The 21,348-nt window shown below is 39.1% G+C and overlaps 1 long non-coding RNA gene across 2 annotated transcripts; it reads left to right on the top strand.

Moving 5' to 3' along the window:
* The first annotated feature begins 17,848 nt into the window (after positions 1-17,848).
* On the top strand, positions 17,849-19,459 carry LOC149207636 (uncharacterized). Of its 2 annotated transcripts, XR_016252035.1 has the most exons (4): positions 17,849-17,947; positions 18,063-18,224; positions 18,525-19,020; positions 19,158-19,459. It is a non-coding gene; the product is annotated as an uncharacterized LOC149207636 (long non-coding RNA). The 2 variants fall into 2 exon arrangements; XR_016252036.1 differs by lacking the exon at positions 18,525-19,020.
* Positions 19,460-21,348: the final 1,889 nt, after the last annotated feature.

The raw sequence follows: 21,348 nt of genomic DNA, 5'->3' as shown, positions 1-21,348 counted from the left end.
CTATTTTAACCTAATTCTGCCCTAAAAAACCAGAAAAGTGCTGAACAGAATTTTATGGACAGGAAATGATGCAAGAAAGCTATGAAAACTAAACAAGCAAAATCCAAGCATGTAAATACAACTGATATCAACTTTTCCAACTCGAATTCACACACTAGCAATTGCATTGGAAAGCAAAAACAGTGTTTTGGTGGCAGCAAGAGTGCTTTGGTCTCAATTCATGGTCCCAAGGAGGGAGAAAGGAGCTCAAAGCCTACTTGGTAGCCTTTTTGTGGATCTTTTCTATTATTGCAGCAAACTAACTAATCAACCTGAAGCAAGAACAACTATTCTAATCATCAAAAACAACCTAAGTAATAAAGCAAGATTTAATCTAAATAACAGAAATTATTTCATGAATGCAAGAAAAACACATATAAATACAAGAAGGAGGTACTGGGCACTTGGGTTGGGCCCAACCCCAAGAGCTACAGCCCCCTTAGAAAGATCAGTTCTAGTTCAAGGCTGAATTCATCTTCATTGATCAAAAAATACTAGTCATATCACAAAATTGTTTACAGAAAGAGCTCGAAAATGAGCTGAATGCAGAGCTGCACTAAAGTGCGAAAATAGACTGTTCAATAGCTAACCTACTGAGGCCTGAGGCCTTCTTATTTATACAAGTTGAGGACTCCAAACAGTCCTCCTAAACTTTAGGAACTCGGCTGCCAAAACTTGCAGATAACAGCAACTTCACTAGACCTGCTCGGCTGCCCTTGTGATCATCGATGTGGTGGCCTTTGAACTCCGAGCTTCTGGTGGAGAACTCGAGGAAGGGGTCATTAATGCAGGAGACACCCTTCCTATAAGTCCTTAGCTTGGTTTCTTTGAGTTTTGGCTGTCAATCTACTCATAAATGCCTGGTCTTGGTCCAAAATGTCCAAAAATCTGCAATAAACACTCATTAGACTTCGTGGTAAAGTGACTATCCCCATTCACTCAATTAACATAAATATACTTAAGAACATGCACAAAACTATGGAGAATGGTGGATTAAATGGAAACAATAGGCAAAATGAGCTCATATAGTTACCCATTTATGGGGTTCATCATCACCCCCCTGCTGAATGGGTTGCTCATCCTTTGAGCAACTAATCCAGTTCTTCATCCTTGATGGCCTTAACTACTTCCCTGACATCCCATGCTTCTGAGGTGATATCTTCTTCCCTGTCATGAAAACCTACCTTTCTGTCTACTTCCTCCCATTGTTGTTGTTCTTCTTCTTCCTTAACCCCTTCCAGTAGTCCTAAGAGTAGTGGAGGACTGAACTCGAGGCTAATCCAGTTGGCTTTCAGGTTTTGCATTGATTGTTTATAAAGGGGCACTCTTGCCAAAGCCTCTCTCATTCTGGTTGGGGAGTGATACTCCCTGATCTTTAAGGTGTAGGATAGTGTATTCCATCTCCTCATACAAGCATGAAGACAATCATCACCAAATAATCTTTCCATATCCTCAAAATGGGCGATGGCTTGCGCTTGCCTTTTGACATAATCTGGGAGAACTTGAGGGTTGTTGGCAAGGTGTTGATGAGCATATATTAGAGCTGAGGGGTCTTCTAGTTCTGCCCTGATTAGCAGGGGCTCATTCAGTTCCTTGGCCATGATCTGTTGAACTTCTACTGCTCTTTTTTCCTCATGGCTCATCCAGGAAGCCATAGCCATGAGTTGTACATCTCCTAATGCAGCATTGGGGTCCCAAAAGTTCATATCAGGGAGTGCCATATTATGTAAGTAAAACTCTGCTAATTTGGCCTTGTCCTCAGCCGAACTAGTGGCACACAGATGCATAAATTGACCATAATTTTGGAAAGGGATTGTGCCCCTTTGGGCCAATGTTTTGATTTGAAACTGAAGCCATTGGTCTTTAAGATACAATGCATAAGATCTGGCCAGTTGTCTACATTGCAAGGCTTCCATTGCCCAGCTGGCCATGCAGGCCATCTGGGCTTCTCTCTCCTACAACTGTTGTTTCAGCATCAGTATTTCAACTGCTGCCTGAGACTCCCTCTCTTGCTGCTACTTTATCATCATTTCCACCTCAGGCTGTGTCTCCTCCCTTGGCTGCTATTCCTTTGTTGTTTCCTGTCCTGCTAGGGGACCTTCTTGTAGTTGCTGCTCTTCAGAAATTTGTGTTATGTCTACCCTTTGAGTTTGCTGTTGCTGTAACTGCTTTTCAGCAGTGTATTTTCCTCCTGTAGTTGGGCTTTTTAAATGCTTTCAGTGTGTCTCACCATTGCCAACTCCTTTCTCAATTCTTTCAGCTATTCTTCCATGTGGCCTATATCTGCAACTCCCTTGGATTTAGCAATTTTCATCCAAGTGTGTGTTCTAATTCTTTCTTGCTCTAATTCAAAGAAAAGGGGTATAGCAAATTTCTGTGGGATGATCTTCCCACCATCTAACAAGTTGTAATATGAGCCCAAATTAGGCTGAGGGCTTGGTTCAAGTATCTCCTCGGTCTTGTCTTCCTCATGTGACTGTTTCGCTGCCTCCTCTTCCATTTTTTCAGTCTCCTTTAGCTTGGACAGCGTTTCCTGTAGAGAGGTCTTAGCTTCCTGTAGAACTGTGTTGGTGTCCATCAGTCTGATTCTTTCCTTCCAGGTGGAAGTTTTGGGACTTCCTCTCTCATAAGTGATAGATATTTTGGAGGGGGATTCCTCCTTTTTCTCAGTAGGGGCATCTTCAATTATTATAGGTTCTTTTGATGGTGGCTGGGGCTTGCCCACCTTTATCCTGGTGCTCCTTCTAGCTTTAAAGTACATGGATGCTGCTTTTTCTCTTTTTCCTTTTTGTTTTGTTGGAGTGCTTAAGGCAGTCAGCACAGCTGCTGCTTCTTTTGCCAATGTCTCAGGGGATGTTTCTTCCTGCTGCTACTCCCCTTCATCTTCTATTGTTTTTTCCGTGCCTGCTATTTCTGCTTGTGTTTCTGCTATTTCTGGCAATGGCTTCTCTTTTTCTTTCTGGGTTCCTGTCTTGCTTGTGGCAGTCCTCTTTTGGACTTTCTTAGGCTTTTTCTTCTCACTTTCTGTTCTTTTCCTTTTCTCTGTCTTTGGGGTGGTCTTCTTTTCTGCAGTGGGTTTTTCAAGTTTCTCTTCTGCTTCCTGTTCCTCCTCTGTTTCCTGCTCTTCCTCTGTCTGAATATGTGGTGTCTCTTCATGCACTTCTTCCTCAATTTCCTCCTCTGTTTCCTCCTCTTCCTCAGCCAAAGTTTTGATATCATCATCTCTGGACATATTTATGAAAATGTCCCAAGCTATGGGAATGGTATATGTATGTAAGGCATCTTCTACCAACAGTTTGATGAGCCCATGGTGGGCCAGCTGGTCTGGGATTCCTGCATTTAGCTTGGTACTACATTCTATTAAAGACTGGAGGAGGAAATATGGGAGACTTAGCTTTTTAACTGGAGGTAGGTCCATCCCATACCTCAATTCATGTAGTAACCTGAAGTGATAACCATAAACAATGTTGAACCTTCCTTCACAAGTGATATATTTCATTATTTGGTAGCTGACTTCATTCCATGGAGGAGGTAAGCTTGTCCTTCTAACCCCATTTTTATCCTCTATAGGATCCTCCCCAGGTTGAAAAAATGTCTTCTTGGCCACCTGTCCCAATGCGTTTTCCTTCTTGCTCCAAGGGAGCCCAGGTGGAAGGCCTGTAATTCGACTGATAAAATCAAGGGTGAGTTCTAGGGACAGACCCCTAAAACTGACTGTGGCATGTGTTTTCGAATGGGGTCGTAAGGCCATCAGAAATTCTTCAGTTACCTCATCATCATATCCATGTATTCTTTCAAAGAAAATCATCCAATTAGCCCCGGTGAAGAGGGCCACCACCTCAGGATGCTCATGTAGTTGGTTGGAGTTCAAAGGCTCCTTCCTCATAAACCCTCCTGGCATGGTGCTGAGTAGTTTTTGACGTGCTTAAGTGAGGAGAAAAACAGCTGAATTTTATCGAGATTCTGTTGGCCTATTTGGCTTTATAGGGATCAACTGGTATCAAAGCCGAATTTTTGGTCTCCCTTCTTGCATCCCCAGTTCGCGAGGCAATCTGCAGTAGCATTTCCTTTTCGCCTCACATGGGAAGGTATTATGTAGGCTATCCTTCTCAACTGTTGGCTTATTTCTTTGATTATTCATGCGGTCCACCAGCTGCGGCTCAACTTCTCTACTGGTGCTCTGTGCTATAATTGTTTGAGTATGTCTATCACGAGCTTCGAATCTCCTTCTATCTAGAGTTTTTGATACCCTTCTCGGATAGCTATTTCTATCCCCCTATTCAGCGCATGGAATTCTGCCTCATTATTTGATGCGTTTCCACAGTCCATCGCGTATACCCATCGCATTCTTTCTCTGTCATCCCTGAATATTCGCCCCATACCTGCCTCCCCGGGGTTCCCTTTTGCCGCTCCATCAAAGTTCAATTTTGTGAATCCCTAGGACGGATTCCTGTAGTGCTCATTTTCTCCCGCTTCTTCTGGCTTATATTTTCTTGCAGCCATGTCTGTGATACTTATTTTTATTTGCAAGTGGTTTAGAATACGTGTCTCCATTTGGTCTGCTTTCCAGTCTTCGTCGTTCCACTTCTCTAGGACTATAGTTTCTCTTATGTTCTGGACTATTTGGCTTCATATTTCCATCGTGGCTTTTCCTTCTTCCTTGAAAATCAACCGATTTCTTGCTTTCCATATGTTCCATAGGATGAACCCTATGGAGAGATTCCACGCTCTATTCAAGATTGCATTACGGTACGGTTTATTCCTCCAATTTTCTATAGTTAATGTTATGCTGCTTGTATCTCTATCGCTAATCTCGAAAATCTGCTGGTGGTTTTGCCACAGGATATTGCTTACTCGACAGGAGTTGGTCAGGTATTCCATCATTTCTTCTTGTTCCTGGCATAGAACGCAGCGCGATGGACTATGCGTCCCCTTCCTTCTCAACTGGTCCTAGCTTAAAGCTCGCCCATGGGACATTATCCAGGTAAATAGCGCTATCTTTGGCCAAGTTTTCATTTTCCAGATTCTGTCCCATTTTTTTATTTCAAGATTGCTAGTACTACCTGCCTTTATGTGGTATCCTTCTGCTGTCGTAAACATTCCTTTGATTCGTTTTCCCCATCTTATAATGTTTGTTCCTTTTTTAACTGAAATTTTCCTCGTCTCCATCTCCTTTTTGTAATTTGCACACTGTTCTGTTTCTAGTGCTCCTTGCCAGTCCTTTTTCGTTTTCCATTTTCTCCAGTATCTGTCCCTTTCAGGCAGCCAGTAGTTCCGGGCTGCGTCTTCCTCCATTTGGGTGGTAAACTGGTAAATTTCTTGGAGTTGAGGTTGTTGATGGAGGGTTTCTCTCTGTTGCCATGCCTCATTCCAAAAGTTTGCTTTGTCGCCCTCCCTGATTTCCCAGAAACTATGTTCTCTTATCAGGTCCCTATTTAACCTCGCCAGGTTCCAGATTGCAAAACTTTTTTTTTCCACTTAGCTTCTCAATTTTCCTTTAGGGGATCTGGCGATCTCATATTTCTTTTCCCACAATGTTTTCCATAAATCTTCTCCTCCTTGTATCCATCTCCACCATAGTTTTGCACCCATTACTTGGTTTAGAATATATGGATCTCGCAACCCTAATCCTCCTTCTGTTAATGATTTGCTCAGCCATTTCCATGATAGCAACGCCCACTTTTTAGTTTTGTTTGTTCCTTGCCATAGGAATTTTTTGAAAATTTCCACCATTTTTTGGCATATTGTTTTTGGAATAGCTTGGCTGGTCATTTGGTATATTGGCATTGATTGGAGGACCGACTTAAGGAGAATGAGGCGACTCGGGGTGTTCAGAGCTCTGAACATCTAGTTGTCCATTCTTTTTTGTATTTTCCCTATCAAACCTCCCAAGTTAGCTATTTTATTTTGCTTATCACTAAGCTGGATACCTAGATATTTAGTGGGGAACTTCCCTATTCGGAGTTCCATTGTTCTTGCTAGGAATGATTGGGAAATCATTGGGGTGTTGAAGAAGAAGATTTCTATTTTATCTTTATTTATCTCTGTACCTGATGCTTTTGTAAAATCCCCAAGGATTTCTAGTAATTGCTTTGCTTCCTTGAGGTTGGCTTGTCCATACATCATGACGTCATCTACGAATTGTTGATGTGTTAGGGGTAGTTCTTCTCCCCACAGTCTAAGGCCTTTTAGCTTTCCACTATTCACTCTTGCTTTTATTAGTCTTCCTAGACCATCAACAGCTATTATGAACAAGAATGGGGAAAGAGGGTCCCCCTGTCTAAGCCCTCTGGATGGTTTAAAAGTTTCTGTAGGGGTCCCATTTAGCATTATGGACATACTTGGAGTGGTGATCATAGACATTACCCATTCTATCCATCTATCATCGAACCCGTAAGCTTTTAGGATTTTCTGGAGATATTCCCAGCTTAGCCTGTCATATGCTTTAGCTAGGTCGAGTTTGATCATCATTCCTTTGTGTCTTGAATTCTTCAGTGAATGGATCGCCTCTTGTGCAACTATGATTCCGTCCACTATTTGTCTCCCTTTCACGAACCCTGTTTGTTCCTCTGAAATCAATTCTGGAAGGATAGATTTTAATCTATTCACCATTATGGTGGCTAGGATTTTGTAAATTACATTACATAATGCTATTAGTCTAAATCCTTGAGATTCGTCAGCCTTTTCCATCTTTAGGATCAATGCGAGGAAGGTTGCATTCCAAGTTGGGTGCATTCTTTTCGTACATCTAGATTCTTCTACAGAATTGACAATGTCTTGCTTCATAAAGCTCCAGGTTGCTTGGAGAATTCTACTGTGTACCTGTCCGGTCCTGGGGCTTTGTTCTTTGCCATTGTCCTCACTATCTCTTCTACCTCTTTTTCAGTTATCACACTTAGAAGTGCCATGTTTTGTTCTCAATTCACCCTTCTGGGTATGTATTGACTTATTTTTGCTATCGCTTCTTCTCTATTGCTTTGCATCTCAGTCAGGATTCCTTTGAAGTGTTGTATCAGCAACTTCTCCATTTCCTCTTTCTGAGTTATCCTGTTGCCTTGATTATCTTTTAGATAGAATATTCTATTCTGCTGTCTATGTTGTTGCATGGCCCTATGGAAAAATTTCATGTTTCTTTCCCCCTCTTTCAGCCATTGTATTCTTGACTTCTGTCTCCATAAGATTTCCTCCTGTTTTCTTCTTTCCTCCAGCCTGTTTAGTACCACTCCTTCTTCCTGTGCTAGTTCCTCTGTTCTCCCGTCTTTTATTATTTTCTGTTGTATTCTTGTCATGTATGTCTGAAGCTTTTCTTTGTCTTTTTGAATATTTCCAAATTCATCTTTATTCCATTTCTTTATTTTGCCTTTTAGCTCCTTTAATCTTAGTTAGAGGGTGTGCATCTTGTTCCTTCCTTTTATTTCAATCTCATTGTTCTTCCACCATTGCTCCATTTTTCTATGAAGGTTGGTTCTCGCAACCAGAAAGCTTCAAACCTGAAGGGTCTGTTCTGATTTTGACTGTTCATGGCGATTTCTAGTTTTATGGGCCAATGGTCTGATCCTTGACATGGTAGAATTGTCGCTTCATAGAAAATGTCTTTCCCTATGAAGTGTTCTGTTGCTAGAAACCTGTCAAGCCTGGAAGTTATCTGCTTGCTTCCTCCTTTGCTGTTGTTCCAAGTGAATTTTCCATTAATGGTATGTATATCGATCATTTTTAGTGGCGACTGTGTGTTTCTAAATCTTTCCATGTCTGGCTCTTCCCGTTGTAATCCCCCTTTCTTTTCCTCTTTTGAAGTTGTCATATTAAAATCACCGGCTATCAGCCACAATTTTTCTGTGTGCATGTTTCCTAACTGTTGCAATTAGAGAGGAAGTTTTCTCTTTCTACTGTCATATGAGGTCCATACACCGCTGAGACCAAGAACCATTCTCTGTGGCCTATAAGTCTGAATCTCCCTGTAAGAATCCTTTTCATTCCTATCCAATAATCTATTGTAACTTTTGTAGGGTTCCATAAGATTGCAATTCCCTTCGCACCACCTTTTGCATCAATTGTCATACAATCGTATGTAGGTTTGATTTTTGTTAAGATCTCCTCCATTTTCCCCCTTGTTATTTTTGTTTCCTGTAACAGCATAATTTGGGGTTTTTCTCTTTTGATCCTTTCTGTTAGGTATCTCTGTTTGCCTTTGTTGTTAAGTCCCCGAATGTTCCAGGATGTAATTATCATTGGGTGGTTGGGGTTGTTTGGTAGAAAACCATTGAGAGCGGTACTACTCTTCCAGTATTGACTAGCATCTCTCCCATAATCTGTATTGACTCATGAATATTCCTCCTACCTCTTTCTTTCCCTCCTTTCGCTTTACTTTGTTGATCTTGGTTATTTTCAGGTTGGATGCCTAGTTGCTCAGTCATCCCTGTATTTCCCTGCTCTTGTTTTTCTTTATATTTTTTGAAGGTTTCCCTATATAATTTTTTATCCTCTTCTAGGATGAACCTTTCATCCAAGTGCCTCCATTTGTCTAGAAGTTTCCTCGGGATTTCTTCTTCTGTCGTTGGATCTTCCCCTCTACTGGTGTCTATTTCCATTCCTTCACTTTCCCGGTTCTCCTTCTTTTCCTTTCCTACCTTTTTCGCTTTGGGTTTTCCTCTTTATGCTGTTTGTACCTTGGCTTGGGTTGCCTTCCTGTTCTTTTTCCTTCTGATAGTCCATTATTCAGGTCTCTTGATCTTCTTTCTCTACCTGTAGAATTTCAAACCTATTTGCCTTATTTGTTTTTGCTGGTTGTTCCTTTCTTCCTTATTTAGAAGTTTCCTTTGTGGGTTTTTTTTTTATTATATTTTATCTCCTGAAACCCTTCATCATCTTCTTGATATTTCCTCCGTTGCTTGTTTTTCCGTTCTTCCTCTTCTGAATTAAGGGGGCATTCCTTGTAAAGGTGCCCATATTCATGGCACTTTCTGCATCGGAAAGGGATGTGCTCATAGTCCAGCGCCTGCTGCCACACCTCCTCATAGTATTCTAGCTCCATTGCCCCCAGAATCTAGTCAACTATGTTTATATAGACACAGATTCGTGCATAAGAGGTGTATCTTCCCTTCTTTGTTGATTCAACTATTTTGACGAAGCTTCCTATGGTATTACCTATTCCTTCCAGAATCTCAGGGTCCTAGAAATCCATTGGTAATCCGAACAGTCTTACCCACATTGGAGCTACTAAGAATTTTTCTTTATCAGGGTTGTAACACTTCTCCCAGTATCTCATGACTAAACCTACATTATTATGAAAATATGGACCGTTTTCAAACACTCTTTCTTTATCTTGCAGGTTTGAGCAGATTACCGTAAAGAAGCCTCATGTGCCTAGCTTCAGCTCTATGTGGCCTCGAGGTTTCCATTTCTGTTGTATCCATTTGGTTAGGTCCTTTTCTGATGGCCATACGCCAATGAACTTGCATATTAATGCATGGTCCTTCATATAGCTTCTATAGCGCTCGAGTTTATTCATGGGAATAACGAATCTCGGTTTTTCCACTGCACATGGTAAGAATTTTCCTCTACTTCCTGCCTGCCATCTTTCTTCGAGGACAGGTCCTTGTGTCTTTGTTTCATCGTCCAGTTTGCTGTTGCTCGTTCCTTCTCCTGCCGCTGCATCTCTATAGGAGGGGATCTCTCCCCTCCTGTCTTCCTCTGTCATTACTGTGATCTCTTGGTTTCAATGCTGCTATCTAACTGTATTCGAGGTTTTCCGCACCGCCTACCTCATGGCCGTATGACCATTAGGGTTGCAGAGCTCCAAAAAACCCTCAAAGACGAAAAGAGGAAGTTAAAGCAACAACTTGGAAATAGTTAATTAAGTTTAATTGACTTAATTAGCTTAGGAATTTCGAGTTGGAAGTCTTTCTGTAGTCATGTATATGTTCTCACTAAATTTTAGGGGTCCAGGATGAGTTTATTTGAGTTGTAATTAGATAAATCAGTTTGACCGAGTTATAGATAGTTAAACTAGTTCTAACTGTTGGTGGAACTAGTAGAGGATTAGTAGTGAGTTGGTGCACTGGTGCATCCTCGGTGCTACTCCAGATAACTAAAGATTCCCTCATGAGAAACTCATGCATGTCCATTCAGAGAAAGGCCCAGATGAGACTATAGTGCAGGGACAGTCTACTATTAGTTGTAGAGTGATTTTGAGTTGTACAAATCATGCATGCAATCAGAAGAGGACCTAGTTTTGGATTGCGTAGTTATGGAAGAAGGAATTCCAAACTAAATATGGGCTATTCCTCATAGGAATTGCGCAAGGAAATATGGGCTCAGCAGGCAGCAGAAATTGGCTAAGTGTTGGTGAGTGCAAGTTTGTGAGGCAGAGAGTTGATCATACTTGTGTGGAATTGTTCTTGTGAGAACAAGCTTTGTATTATCTCTCAGGTTTCTGATTAATGCAATAGATAGTCGGGGTTTTGAGTAGTGGCTTTCCCCAGGGAAACAATTGTGTTATGTGTCTTTGATTATCTTCCTCTTGTCGATTATTGTTTTCATCGATTCTTGGTTTCCGATGTTTAAAGAGTAGAGTAGATTATTGTCTTGTGTTTTAGTACATTACATGAGATGTGAATTTACAGGAAAATCTGCAACATGATACAATTTACAGAAGGTTGCAACCGATTATCTAGGACTAGGTGCCAATTTTCTTCAGTGCATGTTCACATCTCTTTAGATTTGCTACTATATTAGTTTAGCCATGTAAAATATATTTCATTGAATTGTATTCACTCATCATTTTCTTTTTTCTGTATATGATATATTTTTATTTTTATTTTTTTCTCTCAATTTTTTTCTTCTTTCCCATTTGCAAGTTTTTTTCATTGTTTTCTAGCTAGATCCATTATGTGCAAGTTCAACTACAATTTTACGCATATTTTCTTTTCTACCCCTTTTTGTAGAGCACACGATTTTCAGCTGACTAAAAACATTGAAGGCGATGCCTCCCCTTCCTCCTCTTGCAATTTATCTAAAGCCCCTCTTAAAATTTCCCAATTTCTACACTGAAACGAAAGTCCCATCCACAAATCCACCAGAAAGGTCTGGCGTGTTCATGAAAATTCTCCTCAATAAGTGCAATTGAGTAGAACAAGGTATCTCAAAAAATTTTAAACATTGCAATTGCTTGCTTTGATTCAAATCGGTCCACAATTGTGAAGAAGCTTAGAAGTTGTTAAATGACTATGGTTCGAGCACCCTTGTCTGGATTTGAAAGGTGTCCCTTCACAGCCTAAGATTTTATCTTGTAGATATGAAAGAAACATAAAGTCTAAGTTACATTTCCTTAGGGATTTCATGAAGGAAGAGGATATCACCAAACTCACTTATACTAATCCAAGGTTTATTGAGCTCACGAGGATAGGCTAAAATCTACAATTTCAATGCTATACAAATTGAGTCTTAAGGAGGACCAAGGGTTTGTTTGTTTGTTTTTTTTTTTTAACCAGGCTCTTAACTATAGCCATTTATTTTTTTGATCTTAATCCTTTGCAATTAGAGGAGAGGACTTTCATCATTTACTTGTGGATTTAGAGCCCCCTTGTACAGGGGTAGGGCCACTTCTTTTTATAGTTTGCTTGAGAAGCTTTAGGAAAGTTGCTTTGAATGACCTTTGGGAACCCAACTTTATATCTTTATGTGTGTGTGCACTTCTCACATCTTGATTTGTTCACCGTCCCACTTTCTTGTGTGGTTTCTTGTATTTTCCCTTTCACCTTCTGAGTTTTCATCTACCAATCCAAAGACAGAAGATCCTTGTGAGATTCTTGTATTTGTGGGGGCGTGAAATTCTTCTTTCTCCTCCATTTTGGCTTCTTCCTTCGTATCAATATGTTCCCAAATAGGGATATCCTCTAAGGCATCTCAATGTTTTGGCCCTTAGAGCTCACACATTGAGAGTCTGCCAGAGGAATCTCCCAATGGGTCAAATTTGGAATTTCCCCATCTTCATCTACTAGGTTCAAGGCTTCAAATTTATCCCCTCCCAGGCCCTTGAGCTTACTTGATGAAGATCCTTCACTTGTAGTGACCAATTTTTTTGGAGAAGAGGGGGCTTTATATCTCGACCCATTGGAGAAGGTTTTGCAGTTGCATTATATTTTGAAGCTCCCTTTCTTCATTTTAGCTTTTGCCATTGATCACCCTCTTCATTATTTTTTTGGTCTTTTCTATCTTTGGACATCTATGGGAGAAATGCACATGTTCATGGCAGATCTTACATTTGAATGACAACTGGTCATAGTTGACCTCTTGATAATGAATCCAATTGTCTAACTGCAAATCGGTTGCCATTGGTAGCCCCTTATCTAGATCCATTTCAACACAAATTCAAGCACATGTTCACATTCCTTCTTGTGGCTCAACCCTGACCTAGCATTACTGATATTCCCAAAGGTTTCCTCATTCCAACAACGAAGAGGAAGATATGACAACTTAACCCAAACAAGTATAGCTGGTGGTACATCATTTTTTGGGTTAAAATCCAGACTCCAATGATCCAAATATGAACCTTGAGCTCCCATGAAGTGTAACAACCCCAAGTTGAAATTCCATGTAATAAATGGGCATTACAAAAGGCAAAATAAAACCAAGGTCATGGGACATGTATTCCACGATGAATTAAGGGAAAAACATTATATCGGGGTCCGCTTGTGTTTAATTATTTATTGGCTATAGAAATTGGCATTGGCATTAGCATTGGAAAAGGAAAAGGGAAACAAATGGCAATTTAATCTAATAAATAAAGGAAAATGAAAGAAATTCCACTTCAACAAATGGGGAAGAGGAAGAGGCAACAAAAGGAGAAAAATAGTAAAAGAATATGCATGCAAGGGAAAATGAAGAAAAAAGGAAAGGAAAAGAAAAGAAAAGAAAAGAGAGAGAGAACATTCTAACACACTCTTGGACATTCTAACATTCACTTTGACAAGGGGAGGAGACCGAGAGAGAGAGTACTTGGACACAAGGAAGACAAAAATAAGCAAGCAAGTAAAGCAAGGGAGCACAAGAAGAAGATTGGGCAACAGTAAGCAAGGGCATAAATCAACTAAAGAAAGGGCAACCAACAAGGGGATTTTGCAGGTAACAGGTTGTATGCTTGGTTATCTTGCTAGGATGTGAATGCATGGTTTATGCACTGGTTTGTTGGTTATGTTTGTTGTCATTGGCATGTCCTTTTCCTAGATTGACGATGATGTACAACCTTGCCTTGTCATTTCCTGGATAGCCATGAGGTAGTGGGTTCCTTATGGTTGAGCTTTGGATTGCTGGTGGATTTGGATTCGGTTGAGGTGCTCTCAGGAAAATCCCAAGGGTTGAGGGTCAAGATGGTTTTCTCTTGGAAGCTTTGACAAGTGGGCGAAGACAGGAAATTTCCTCTGGGTATGGTGAAGAAATCCTGAGGCATATAAGCTTGTATTGGTTTGGTGATCTCTAGACTAGTTTAGGTGAGATCACTGTGACTTGAGGGTGGAGGTGGTTTAACCTCTGGATTCCCTGTTTGGTTATGTTTTGGTTTAACCCATGAGATCCCACATTCATGATTGGAATATGGCACGATGGTAATTGGGCTAAAAGAAAGATTTGGTTCAGCCCAATCTATGGTCAGGTGGTACGTGGAAGTCCCTGACTTGGTTGGTATTATGCACATGTTAATATGTGTTATTCTTAATGAGACCAATGAGCAAAAGTTATGGTTTAATGTGTGATTTTATGACTGGTTTGTCATGGTTTCATTCTGGTTAAATGCATGGTATATTTCTCATTATATGATGTGCTCTTGTTATGCCTATATTCCATGGTTTGATAGGCTCTTGGTTATTTTATATGAATGCATGGGCTAATATATGTTTGTTGCAGCTAGTAAGAGAGGACAATAAGCCTTCTGATGATTATTTGATGAAACCAATGAAACAATGAACATATATGCATTCATGACCTACAAGTATTATGTTTACGAAGTGTTTGCATAAATGATTATTATGTATTTGACAAGCTTGAGCAGGAACACAACCAAAAACAAAGTCTAAAGCCCTATATAGACTACTGGTAAATTTTTGGGAAGTTTTGGGCAATTGACTTATAGGTTAGGCCTAAAAATTCGGAATTGAGTCCCTGGTCGCATGCACATAATTGGGAAAGTTCGGTTGTAGCCGCACTAAATATGGTTTGTGCATGTGGTTGGAGGTCTTTGGCTGCATGTACTGGTTTGCATGCATGCAGATGGGCTGTAAAGCCTGGTTGGAAGTGGTTCCAACTTAGAGAAAAGGTCACCAGTGGAAAGTGTTTGACATCTGGGTGATCAGGTGTCTCTAGGTGTTGCGCTAAGTTTTTGTACAAGTTACTAATCAGGGCCCATTTCCATAACTGAATCTTGGAGGTTGGGTCATGCATAGTAACTCTCAACGCATGTTTTACCCTGGTGAGCTTGTAAAAGTGGGTAAATGTGGGCTAGGGTGTTACATGAAGTAAGGCCCTTTGTAGGGGAAGGTGGAAAAAACGATCCTCTTTTTTTTTTCAAAGAAGAAGGTGGAAAAAACCCCTTCGACAGAAGGATATCGAGAGTTGTCCCTCTATCTTGGGCTTCCTAGTTTTATCCACCCATTAATTAAGAGAGTGACGATGGTCACAATCCCATATACTACCTAATAATGCCTCTTGCCTAGGCTGAGAGCCATTGCTTGGGACTCATTGGCATGGACAATGATTTTCAAGACATCAACTAAGTTTTTCACAAATCAGAGTGCATTCGATTTTTAAAATCTTGGGCCATTAGTGACTAAGGCATTAAAGGTAGAAATATTAAGAGTAAGAGACAGAGGAGGAAGGTCTCACCCTTGAGCCGGAAGCCATCAACAACAATAAAAAGGTGACATTTTTATGATTTTACACAAATTTTTTCTTTCTTTCAAATTTACTAAATTTTTTAATAATTAATATAATAATAATAATAATTTAAAATAAATATATAGTTTTTTTAAATAATTATTTTTATATTAATTAGGCCGATAGGCCTTCCTTTGAAAGAGACTTTTGTTGTCCTTTTGTTTTTGACGTTGACACATGGCGTCCACATTCAGCGGGCATTTGTTCATATGTGTCGTGCAATTTCTGTTTATTCTCAGCAATTTCGGAGAACAAACGCCACCCTTCTGCTTTCCACTGACATCTGTGCGCGTCGGAGTCTTTTACGCCAGAATTTCAGGAAAATGCGTTTGGAATGCGTTTGAATTTTTCATGGAGTTTATGGCACTGAACATGGAGGACACCAGAATGCTCACAAGGACATCTGTGCGCGCCGGGGTCCTATAATCATGTCTTCGAGGTGGACGGGAAACAATGTATAAAGATGCATGGCGTTAGTTCTAAATTTTTGGTAAAACATCCCCTAGATCGTGACGTCCAACCGCATTTATAGTTACAGACGGGGAATGATATGAGAAATCTGGCTAAAAACAGATAATGGCGTGATTAAACGCATTTGAGCGTTTTCATGTAATGAAGTGAAGCTGCATTTGGAGTTTCTGGCTTAGTGAGGGAAATGGCGTCAGTGCAGACTAGAGGAACTGAGAATAGATCACAGAATTTACAAGGCAAGAACAGGCCTGGACCATGGCCACCGAGAATGGAACCCTCACCCCATGATACAAATCACAACCCTAAAGTGTTGAAGACTTGGGCTAAGAGGACCGGATTTAGAAGTAATCTCTCTGGCGAGACTGTTAGCACCTCTGGCAATTTCGAGATAAGTAATGTGGATGAAGGGACCAACAGCGCTGTGCCCAAGCCACCGCCTCCTCCTCCGACGCCTCCGGCTCGTCGAGTGGTGGATCTGGAAACAGGAGCTGTGAATGCTAATGGGGGTATTAAGGAAATTGAGAGGGCGAGAGCTGCACCGAGAGTGGCAGAGAATGGGAGTGCTGCGAATGCTGGCCCAGTTGTTCCATTCCCCCCTGCTTCGGTTCCCAGAGTTAAGAAAGGAGCTGATCCGGATCCTGTGAAGGCTACGACAACCTCTCGACATGAGGTTCCTAAAGTGCAGAGAGAAACAGAGATTGATGTCATGTCGCAGTCGCAAGATGCTGATGATGCTATGTTGGCCAGGCAGTCACATATGAAATACTAGCTAAGGGAAACCCCTGGACTTGGTAAGTAGTTCTCTCTCTGTTTACTATTGTATATTTTCGGTTGTATGGAGGTTTAAACACTTGCTCATATAAATCTCAGACTCCACTGTACCAATTTAAACCTTTTTTTTTCGTCAAATTTCTCTGGATTTACCTCAATTAAACCCCGAAGGTCAAGTAGAAAACATATGTCAAAGAACTTTGGTGGAAACTCTACTACAGAGTAGATGTAATCAATCACCAATTCTCTGCTACCATTTTTAATGCTTTATAAGCCCAAAATAACATATTTTATTCTGAATATGCTAAAAATAAATGTGAATCAGGAATTCCAAGCAAAATGATGATAATGGGCCTTTTTTTTCCAAGGAAAAACCTGTAAGGTAACCCAAGGGATGCATGGCATATCTAGTAAACTTGTTGGTGTAGATTAGTGCATATAGCTCGGAGATTTGAACTTGGTACCTGCTGACAGGAAACTAGAATAATGACGATGCATCGCACTGCAAATTCTAATAAACAGGAGAGTATCTCCTATATATACTAATCTCACAATCAACCCACGTACCATTTACTTCCACAAATGATCCTTTACATTGGCTAAAGGGTCGTAACAGTTGATCAATGTTTACTCATTCAAGACTTTAACAAATGATAGCATTGAACTACCATTATACATTGTGCATTCTAATTAGTGTATACATTTCAAGGTGTTGCTTTAGACTCCCTTGACCTGCTATATAGAAGAACACCTATGCTACAAAGTGCATTTAACTGCCATGGAACTACTATATAGATGATTATGCATTCTAGGCCGTCATTGGAGAATGATTGTAACTATACAGTTTACCACATTCCAAATGATGTTATGAGAGGATGAATCAGGTTGCACCATTGCATATTGCAACCATATTGAATACCACATTCCAGATAATATTATGAGAGGATGCATGGGATTGTTACATAGACAGTCGTACATTCTTGGATGCTGATCTTTTTTGTTTCTGCTGTCTCGATATGCAATTTGATAATGCTTATGCCTATTTGAAATTGGTTGTCAGATTCACAAAATATTGATTAAAAAGTAATTGTTGGTCGCATATTAAAATAACATAGTAGTTCTTTAAGTCAAATAATGCATTGACCATAAGGAGTAAAGCTTATATTTTACTCTTGAAAAAGAGTTTCAGTTGCCCTAGCATTGGTAGGTGGTACAAGGCTATTTGGATGTAATGATTTATTAGCATGTATTCTTTGAAGGTATGATAATTGCACCCCTTGCAACAATATAAGTATTGGGTTTTTCAAAGTAAGAAAATGAAAGTTTTCTCAAGGTTTTTGAGTTTTTTACAAGTTTTTCGTCACCACCTTGATGTTTTTGACGAGATGACTCAGTTTTTGCATTATTTTCTTATATATGTTGCTTGTCTTCATACTTTTATCTCTTTTGAATCTTGATGTCATATTTTGGATTCCATTTACATGTTTATTTAACGTTACTTGTTACCATGGGTGAGCTTCAATGTCCTTGAACAAAACATAAAAAATGTTCTAAAATGTGATACAAAATTCACTTTCTACAGAAATTAGGTTATTTGTTGCCTTTGTGCTTCTAATGATATTGGTGGATATATTAACTTGCAGTTCCAATTTTCCTATATGGGATTCAACATTACTTGTCAATAGCTGGTTCACTTGTTCTTATGCCGTTAGTTATCCTACTAGCAATGGGTGGGAGTGATGTAAGTAGCTTATATTATTCTCTTACTTCCTGCACTTTATTTTTCCTTCATACTCTAAATAGCTAGCAGTCTATTTGCAATAGCAAGATTCCAATGACAGTTACCATTATAACAGGATGACACTTCAAGGGTGATATCTACTGTGCTTATGGTATCCGGAGTAACAACACTGTTGCATTCATATTTTGGTTCAAGGTTACCATTAGTCCACGGGGGTCCTTCGTTTACCTGGCTCCTGCTCTAGCTATCATCGGAATTTCAAGGTCTCAATGAACATGTAAGTCTATTGTTTTCCTATCTCTTGTCTTTTGTATCAGTCTTCTGCGTGGTGTAGTCTCAATGCAATCCATTATTATATGCTTTATTATTTTTATGTTCTCTGCACAATGCAGACTATAGGTTTAAGATTTCCTGTCTGTTGTGTGGGCACTGAGCAAATCCTCAAAACTTGATGCAGCAGACAATCATAAACTACCACAGTTTTGATGTTATGAACCTAGTTTTTTAGGAACCTAATTAATATGTGCCCAATACTGATCTAGACCCAAAGACTGTACTAACACTGTAATAATAACAGGTTGACCCAAGTACTGCACTAACACTGGACTACTAGCAGGTTGAACATAAAAACAACAACAACAACAAAGTTATGCAATAACAGTGATAATTCAGCAATAGCAGAGGTAACTTCATTGATAATACTGGCAAATCAAGGAAAGCAGATTGTGAAATTTTGATTTGTAGTGGGCACAACACTCAAAATCACAACTAAATAATAGGGATTTCAGCACAGGGATTCCTCAAAAGATAAGCAGATTGGTGAATATAAGTAAATAATCTGAAGTTTGAACTGTAACTAAAATCCTGATATGATTCTGCTATCAAATGGGGTTCTGATACCATTGATGTGAGCCAACCCAGAATTCCATAAACTTAGATCACCAGAACCAATATGGTTGTGCTGGTCTAACTGTCCGCACTACTCTATACCTTTGAGCATTCCAATGAAGGAATTAAGAGTTTTATTCATAAAGGGAAGCAAGTTCAAAACACTATGGCAACATCAATCTCAGGTAATTAGTCAGGCCATTTATTGACATAAGGTTGTATTTATTTTCCTTAATTTATTGCAAATGTTGCTTTGGTTTTCAATATTCCGTCTTTGAATCCCGCAATGCACAAAACTTTTGACACCAAGGAAGAATTGTAGGTACCTCTGCATTTGAGGGAGTTGCATATCGCTACTGATAGTGTGTTAAAGATTCCAACGTCCATAGGGCAGCTGAATCAAATGGAGAAGATTGTCTTGGAACCTGACAAAATTCTTGGAAACGCAATGTCTAATTCAACTGTGTGGTCAGGGTTTAGTGCCCCTGGTCCTGGAAACACAATGTCTAATCCTTCAATTGCATTTCCATAATATGAGCATAAGATGTCTATACTATGTTGTAAGTTTATGTTGTAAGTTTTGAATGGAAAGTATAATTATAAAATAGTTTGGGTTGGACATTATGACTCTGTAAATTATACAGAAAAAGAGGAAAGAAATTTACTGGTTGTGTATTCAAGATTATTTCCCCATATATGTATATTATATATACATGGAAAATTTACATAATAAATTTTTATTATGAACAATATATCGAGATGGATTCCCTGTAATGGTAAACGTACGTATTTTGCTGGTAGACCGTGGTTAAGGCGTCGTTTTTTACATAAAATTAGTTGCATTACTGGCCCTTCTCTAGCAAATTCTGAATTTGTAAAAAATCATCTTTATTTTTTTGAAAATCCATGTTCACTGTCTTGCCTCTGAATATAGAAGTTGACCCAAAGTCACCATACCCTATAATTCATTTCTAACACTGTTTTTCAAATAATCTAGCTATATATCATATGTGAAATCTAGGCTTCCACTGAAGTTCTTTGTTTGTTGCTAAATGATACACAGAGGTGATTTCTATTTTATTTTGTCAATGAGGTTTTACAATGATGAAATGACATCTAATTTCATTTTATCACTGACGTTTTACAATGATGAAATGACATCTAAATGTAACAATATTTCATATTGCATTGTAGAGCCTTGTTACAAAAGGAGAGAGATTTACCAGAGTTAATGGTACTTCTGCAGAGTAAAGGTGAACTTTACACGCTAAGATAAGAAGCTGACACCGATAGATTCCTTGACACATCTTAACATTTTGTGGGCTATTTTGGTGATATAATTATTTTATGTTGTAGATTTTCTTTGTAGATGTGAAGGGATCATTGTTGAGGCAGCAACAAATCTTTTGCATTCTCGCCTTCAGCATATTCGACCCTTAAGATACTTGTGAGAGAATATAGTTACTTTGTAGGAAATTCTGGACTGGGCTTCAAGAACAGATCAGAATATATTAAAGTTAGTGATGTACTTTTCCAAGGCTTAGACAGAATGGAGTTGTATGTTTTCATGTTGATGTTCCTGAAGGAACACATTTATAAGAATGGAGTTGTATGTTTTCATGTTGATGTTCCTGAAGGAACACATTTATAAATATGCAATAGGGTGTATGGTAATAATAATTGTTGTATTCCTAAACGAATACAACTCCTACAAAGTGGTTCTTAGTTGATTAACAATTATCTTGCAATGAACATAGTTTTACATCTACAAACAGATCATATAATGTGGAATGGACTGGAAATCCTGTTGACAACATTTGATTAGTAATTTGAACCTAAATTGGACGTTAAGGAAAAAGTTATAGGCTTATAGCCACTCATTCTATGAAGTTATTCAAACGGAGTGATGGCTTCCTCAGCATGGATGGAAATAGTTGCATTTCTAATAGTGTGGTATTCATTCTCTATTTGTATTTTATTGTTCTCTATTTGTATTTTATTGTTCTCAGAATATACTTCTTTGTTACTGTTAATAAATAATTCTAATAACAATTCAATGACACCTAAAATCAAAAGTTTCGATAACAACTAAAATCAGAAGTTACAGCTAACAATAATGCTTACATTCAAGGTCTAAATATAAATGATCTGAAAATGAACAAATAAAAAAGAATGCACACAATAACACATGGCCTTTTGTCAAGAAAAATTTCTAGTGGTATAAAAACTCCACCATACATGATACTCTGTTTTACCATACGAAAATAAGTATGACAGGGTGCTCTGTTTCATATTAACGGTGCATTAGGCTACACTGATTGCATATGGAGGATCTCAAGTCCCTTACAGCAACGTCGTGAACTCCCTTTTCACATTTTTCTGTTTTATCTGGATGGAAACTCAATCCTTTGTTGCTCGAAGAAGAAAAATCATTATTCCGGTTGTCTTCTATTTCCAATATTAAACAGATCTACAACCCACCAAATACACTTCATTTAGTTTCCCACATACTG

Source organism: Pinus tabuliformis, chromosome 1_2 (genome assembly GCF_031772625.1).
Source record: "Pinus tabuliformis cultivar Carrire ecotype Pingquan chromosome 1_2, CPIR1, whole genome shotgun sequence".
In the NCBI taxonomy this organism is placed as follows: Eukaryota; Viridiplantae; Streptophyta; class Pinopsida; order Pinales; family Pinaceae; genus Pinus; species Pinus tabuliformis.
The sequence above is the reverse complement of the archived record's forward strand: the minus strand, read 5'-3'. Positions and strand labels throughout refer to the sequence as shown.